This window comes from Hylobates moloch, unplaced genomic scaffold (assembly GCF_009828535.3).
Source record: "Hylobates moloch isolate HMO894 unplaced genomic scaffold, HMol_V3 SCAFFOLD_32, whole genome shotgun sequence".
Taxonomy (NCBI): Eukaryota; Metazoa; Chordata; class Mammalia; order Primates; family Hylobatidae; genus Hylobates; species Hylobates moloch.
This window is the reverse complement of record NW_026652307.1, coordinates 2,725,900-2,732,559: the sequence shown is the minus strand read 5'-3', so window position 1 is coordinate 2,732,559 and position 6,660 is coordinate 2,725,900. Positions and strand designations below refer to the sequence as shown.

General features: G+C 48.3%; 1 long non-coding RNA gene across 1 annotated transcript in view; it reads left to right on the top strand.

Annotated features, from left to right (window-relative positions):
- Nucleotides 1-665, top strand: part of LOC116463289 (uncharacterized) — a 1,942-nt gene extending 1,277 nt beyond the window's left edge. The window contains exon 2 of the long non-coding RNA XR_004246643.1: nt 221-665. This is a non-coding gene — a long non-coding RNA (uncharacterized LOC116463289). The remainder of the gene's footprint in view (nt 1-220) is intronic.
- The last annotated feature ends 5,995 nt before the right edge of the window (nt 666-6,660 follow it).

The window sequence follows — 6,660 nt, the reverse complement described above, 5'->3', positions numbered from 1 at the left end:
TTTAAAGCAATCAACAATCCAGGAAGCGGGGCCTATGCAGGAACATCACCTCAAGGCCAAGCTTATAAAATCTACAGTTGATGAAATACTGCAAAGTGTTCATCAGCCTGTCATCAAGAAATGCTGGAGCGATGATGTCAACGATCATGCCAGTGAGGGGCTCTGGCAGCTGATTCCAAAGCCAGTGTAATATCTGATGCCTACTCACTGTCACCCCCAGAATACTGAGGGCCAAGATGGCAAACTGGTTCCGCCAAGCCAAGCAAGCCCAAACCATCGCTACCCAGGATGGAAGCCTCATTTCGCCAGGGCCACCCGTGAGGCAAGCGAATGAAATATTCACCTGGACTCACCATCATCAATGCTTCAAGAAAACTGTGGTATGGATGATCAAAACCATTTACCATCCCAGCCAGCCTGCCCCCTTCCAAAAGAAAGAGCATGTTTCAGCACCAGCTCCTACAAAGAAGAGTGACTGCTTTAAAACAGGGACTGTCAGATGGGCTAATTTCCTGAATGTTTCCCAAACATTTCTTTTCATTTCTTCCTATAAGAGATGCTTTCCACAAATACCAAGGTATTGATTTTCCAATTGATCGAGGTGGAGAATGTTTCATACAGTTATGACTCCTGACAAGTGGGGAATAAAAAGCCAATCATAATGAGTTCATTTACTTGGCTTGATTATATTACTTTATAACACAATGCGTACCCAACACACCCTCTCAAGGACATCGCCCCTCTAGGCTGCCAGCTCTTCATGATGAGGCCGCTGAATGCTGAAATCCATCTTACTGCATGATGTGTGGATTTTAAAATCATCCTTAGTGGACTTTAAAAAAAAGTGCCATAGCCATGCTATGGACTCTTCCCCTACACCCATGAAGACTTGACTGATAGAGTGAGAATGACTCAGATTTGGGGATGGGGGTTATAAGAGGGTGTTTGTTGATGAACGAAGCGGGGGGAATGCAGTGAAAGCCTAATTGTCAGTTATAAATATGCTGTATTTTCCCTATTGATTATATGACATTGAAATTAAAAGGATTACCTTATTAGATCATATTTAGGCATAAGTATGCCCTTCGTGCTTGACTCGGGGCACTTGCAAGAGACTAATTATTTGAGATGAACAGCACAGTCTGTTCAGCGCCCCAGACGGTCCAAGTGCTGCCCCTATTCCTATGCAGATGCTGTTGGACTCTTCAGTCTCTTTCATGAAGTTCATAGAGATTCTCTGTTCTAACCAGCCTCCTGTGGCTACACAGAGCCCTCCTATACATCTTCTCAGCAAATTAGGAGATGGGGCCTAAATAGGACTTCTGTTTGAGGATTTGGATGGCTGGCGCATCATTTTCCATAAGCTTTTTGGGGCAAGGTCTGGAGTTGAGTGGTCACCAACAGAGCCTGGCACTTCTTTAAATAAAATGTCTTACAACAAAACCCCAGCGCTCCAGCACTCCCAGGAAATGAATCATGGAGGTCTGCCCGAGGTGACTCTGTGGAGAGCAGAGCATTTATCCCCGTGGACACCACAAAGCCTTCTTGTTCATCTTCTTGGGTGACTTGTTTTAAAAAATAGATTCCTGCTCCTCCCTGCCTTCTGAACAGTGTCTATTGAGCACAATTTAGTTCTTCCTTGATGAGTGAGGTCAGCCCTTCCCTCACCTTCCAGAGCTCAGCTCAACTAGGCTGCAGGGCAGATGGCCCTGTGGTCTGCACATTTCTCATGAGAATGAGCTATAAGGGACAAAGCCCCATCCTGCCTCTCTCCATGGACTGTGGCTGAGCAGCATGAGCCTTCTGGACCTCAGGGTCCTCGTCTGAGAAGGGTGCTTCTTAGTGGGGCCAGAGCAGGAATTCAGTGAACAAGTAAAGTGATCATAACGCTGAAAATGCATGGGTCATTGTGGGGGGATGCTAGGCCTCCAGAAGTGCCAATCTTAGCCACTCTTGACCATCATAATGCCAATTTCTTGCATCAGAGATTCTTGGCCAGCCACATTTTCTCCCCACATGCTTAGACTGTGGTTACTAGGGAATCCTCCCATTTGCTATTGAATTCCTCTTTGTTCTAAACCTGAGGCCTGGAACCACCCACCCAAATGGAGTGAAGGTGGTGTCCGTCCCCACTTTCCCCACTGTACCTGCTGTCACCACCTTCTCTCTGCCTGCTCGGGGTGGGTGGGGCCCTCTCCACATGCCTCCTTTTCCTCAAGGGTGACCTGGTGAGATGAGATGTTCCAACAGCCCAGTGTTGACCCCAAGATTGGGTCCCATTCCAGCTCCATCATTCCTTCTCTGTGTGGCCTTGGACAGGTCATTGCACCTCTCTGAGCCTCAGTATTCTCCTCTGGAAAATGGAGCTACAACCCTTAAGCTTCACGGTTGCATCTGAAGAGTTAGGATCAAAATAGACAAACTCGTGCAAATTCCCAGCACTTGGCAGGGGCTCCGGAGGGGGGCAATTAATCTGCCCATTCGTCCAGGCAAGGTGAAACCAGGCTTTGATTTTAGCTGAGTTGTTTAATTTTCACTTCTGCTAACAGCCTGCCTTTAATGTCACCTCTCTCCTCATTCATTTCTGGCTTTCCGAGCTACCACGGAAACCACTCTAGGCAAAACAGTAAAAGTGAATGATAAGTCAGAGCCAGGTTCATTCTCGGTAATATAGAACTTGGCCACTAAAGCAATTACTTAATGTAATGTTCCCCAGGAAGGGAAGGGGATGCTGAGCTTATTGAGTGGGTGCCTACCATGTGCCAGGCCCTGAGCCAGCCACTTCATCTCCTCCAAGCCTCCCTGGCGCACAGATCCCAGAGGTTTGCACTTCTCTGACATCCCCATTTGTCTGCACCCACTAATCATGGGCCATTATTCCATCTCTACCTTCAGACAAGGCAACTCTTGGCCATCACATTTCCTTAACACTCCAAGCCACCATGCCAAGTCCACAGGCTGCAGATAGAGGATCCATTTTCTGGCAAGCTTGGCCAGTGGGCATGTTCCATTCCCTTGCCACACCTTGGTAGAGGCAGGAATGACCACCAGGGGTACTTGGTGGGGAGTCCGCCCCAGCTGTGGACTGCAGAAGGAACTCAGCCTGCAGGGCTGTCCAGGAAGGACCTCAGGCTGAAAGCAAGTAGGCTGGAACTCTAGACCCCAGGCAGGCCCCTGCACCTTGCTGAGCCTCAGTTTCCCCCTCTGTAAAAGACCAGGATGGAGCAGGGCCATGTTTCCAACTCCCTTGTAGTCCGTCCCCACCATGAGCCTCACCAGCCCTCAGATTAGCCTGGGGCAGGTTGGAGCCGCAGAGGAGTAGTGGGTGCCATCGCTTCTGGGCCCACAGGCCTGAGCTCTGTTCCCAGAGTCCTGCCCTTTCATAGTCTTGAGCCCTAAGAAGCTGTGCTTCTCACAAGTTCCCCTCCTGCTTCATTTCTATGCCTGCCCCTAGCAGAGCTCCTTCTAGAGCTCCCTGCAACATGAGCCAACAGCTGTCTGCTTCTCCACCTGCCCCAAGAGGGTGGAGGCTCTGTTCCATCATGTTCTCTTGCATACGCCATGAACAGGCCACGAGGCCAAAGGAAGGCCAGCCTGGGGGCCGGGGGACCTGGACTCTGCTGCCTGCCCTGCCCTGGGCTCCCTCCCACCTCGTGGCCTCCGGTTTGCTGTGCCCTCTTCCTGGGGTGTTCTTCCTTTGATATCCTCACGGTTCCGGCCCTCATTCTCTCGTGGTCTCCCCTGACCTCCCGGTGCTTAACGTCACCCAACCCTCTCGGTCCCCTCACTAGCCTCCACCCTTCCCCACAGCTCTTGCCACCACTTCCCATTACAAGTATCTCTGCCTGCTTGCATATGTCCGTCTGCTCCTTTGGAATCTCATCTGTGGGGTCTCACTGCCTGCCCAGCTCCCAGCACAGTGCCTGACACAGAACAGCCATCCATCAGTGTTTGTTGAATGAATGAATGAATGGGGGAAATGTAGAATCTTAGATGAGTCTTTTGTGTCCCTCCCACTCAGGGCCTCTTTAAAATAGCAAGAGTTGCACTAGATGGCATTTTTCCAATCACTGTGTCTGAATGGTTCACTCAACAACTCTTCTTAGAGTTGGTTCTTTTTAGAAAAGGTTCTATGAAGGCAGGCTCTGGAGAAATCCAGACTCAGTCTCTGTCTTCCACCAAGGAGCTCCCACTGGGGTATGGAGAGGCTCTGGTCTGGAATGAAGCTCTCCTCTGAGCAGTTTGAGGAGTAGGCAGAGGGCATGACACATGACAGTAGGTACAGCATCTTGTGGGTCCCCGTCACACATTCCCAAACAGCACAAACACAGGAGGCACCAGGTCAGAATCTCACGCAGGGCAGGGACACCACCCAGAGGACGAAACACAGGGAGTGCATGGGGGAAACCTTTCAGGGAAGTGTGGCGTCTGCAGGTCTCCTTAGCTTGGTTTTCATTCCCTGGCTGAGATCGGAGCATTTCAAATTAGGGTAAAAAGGGAGTTTTAAAAAACACTCACTGGACCTTAAATTATAGGTCTACGCTCTGCAGCAGAGAGGAAAAAAGGTCTCAAAACCTGCCTCTGAGTCTCCAAACCCCAACAGCACACATTTTCTGTGAAGGCCATTTACCACCTACAGCCTGAGCCTGACGATCGCAGAGGCCACAAGCTTCAGGATGTGTATTTCCAGAATGCACCCAGAAACACTTGAGTCCCATTAACCACTCCTAGAAATTTCAGCAAACGTGTGGTCAGCGTGTTCATTGCCGAGTCTCCATCACTTGCTTCCTCCTCTGAGGGGAAGAGAAAACCTTTGACAGGCTGCCCAAGCACCCAGTGATGGTGTGGGGTCCAGTTTCTTGTTTAAAACAACATGCAGACCTCTGCATTAAAGACGAAGCCAGAACATAGCAGAGAAAACTAGGAAGTGGTAGATTTTTTTTTAATGCCATTTTCTGATAATACTAAATATCTATAGCAAGGCCCCTCTGCTTCCAGACCAGGCTCCCTCTTCTCTGCTTCCCAAGTTTTCTGTATCACTTTCTGCCATAACATCACTCTCCCCATACTCCAGGTATCTGTTAATATCCCTGTGTCCCCCTCTGGACCAGGGATTGGAAAACTGCTTCTGTAAAGGGGAACATAGTAAATATTTTAGACTGTGTGGGTCATATGGCTGCTGTCACACTACTCAACTTGCATGGTGGCATGAAGGTGGCCATGGACAATACGTAGATGGCTTTATCCACAAAAACAGGAGTGTTGGACTTGGCCCAGGGGCCATGGTTGGTTGACTTCTGTCCTGGATTGGGTTGCTTGAGGGGAGAAAGACCAATTATTTCCTTTTATCACTTCCATGCTTATCTCAGTGCTTGGCACATAAAAGGCACTCACTAAATGCTCAATGATTGATGCACAAATGAATAAAGAACAAAACTATATGTCCAAGAAGAGTTGAAGTTTAACCAAGAGAAGCCGTCCGACATTTGTTGTTCTTTAACAGTTGAGAAAGATTCAATTTGGAAAACTGAAAGCAACTAGCATGTATTAAGTACTCAATGTGTCAGGTACTGTGCTAAGTGCCCCACATTGCTTATTTTGATCTCAACCATAAGCTAAATCAAGCACATGCATGTTCCTGAAATCACTTGTAAGCAGCTCATTCCCTAAGTAAGCAAACACAGAAATCACCGTCACTCTTCATTTGCAAACAATGCATTCACTGAAAGTGCAGTGGCAACTGCCAACCCAGCCAGTATCAGAATCATCATGTTATTCTGAATTTGAAGGTCCAACTAACGTAAATGGCTCCCCATGGCATCAGAGTCAAATGCCTAGCTGCTTCACAAGAGCAAGCAGGGAGACGGTGGGAAATCAGCAGCGAGTCCACCCACCTCTGGGACAGTGAGCTGCCCCTTTTCTGCCTGCCCCCAACATAAAATGTCAGGGAGGCATTTGTTGAATTAGGTCAACAGTCTCAATTAGTTTTTGTTGTTATTGTTGTTTCTGGTATGTTTTTATAAAGACAGGGTTTCACTATGTTGCCCAGGTTAGTCTCAAACTCCTGGTCTCAAGCAATCCTCCCGCCTCAGTCTCTCAAAGTGCTGGGATTACAGGTGTGAGCCACTGTGCCTGGCCTCAATTAATTTCTTTTTTAAATGAATCAACTGTTGGCTTGAAAGCCCAGGATTCTTGGTAACACTCAGAGCAACCCAAGATGCATCATGCAGGACTTCTGGGGGAAAGTGACATCTTCAACTTTGTGGCACCTTCACCCAGGCTGTCCACACTTTGTCTCCACAACTCACCCAGCACAGTGCTGCTTGCTTTGTCTGCTAAGTTCTGAGTTGCATCCTTTTCCCTCGTCAGGCCCTAGGCTAAAAATCAAAGGCAGAGTACGCTTAGGCATTGAAGCATGGGAAACGGAGTGTCACCTGGCCAGCTGGTTTTATCAAAGCCTGTAAGTAAAATGGGTTCAAGCCACTAGGAAATATTGGGTAGGAGGCATGGTCACTGACTTGGTCATTTAAAAAACTCCAGCTTGACTTGGTTCATTCTACACTGTTGGGAATCACGTCTATGCTTCTCTCATCTTCTCAGGCACAATTGACTCCAGAAACCCAACTAGAAGAATGCCTTTCCCTTCATGATTTAGCTCTT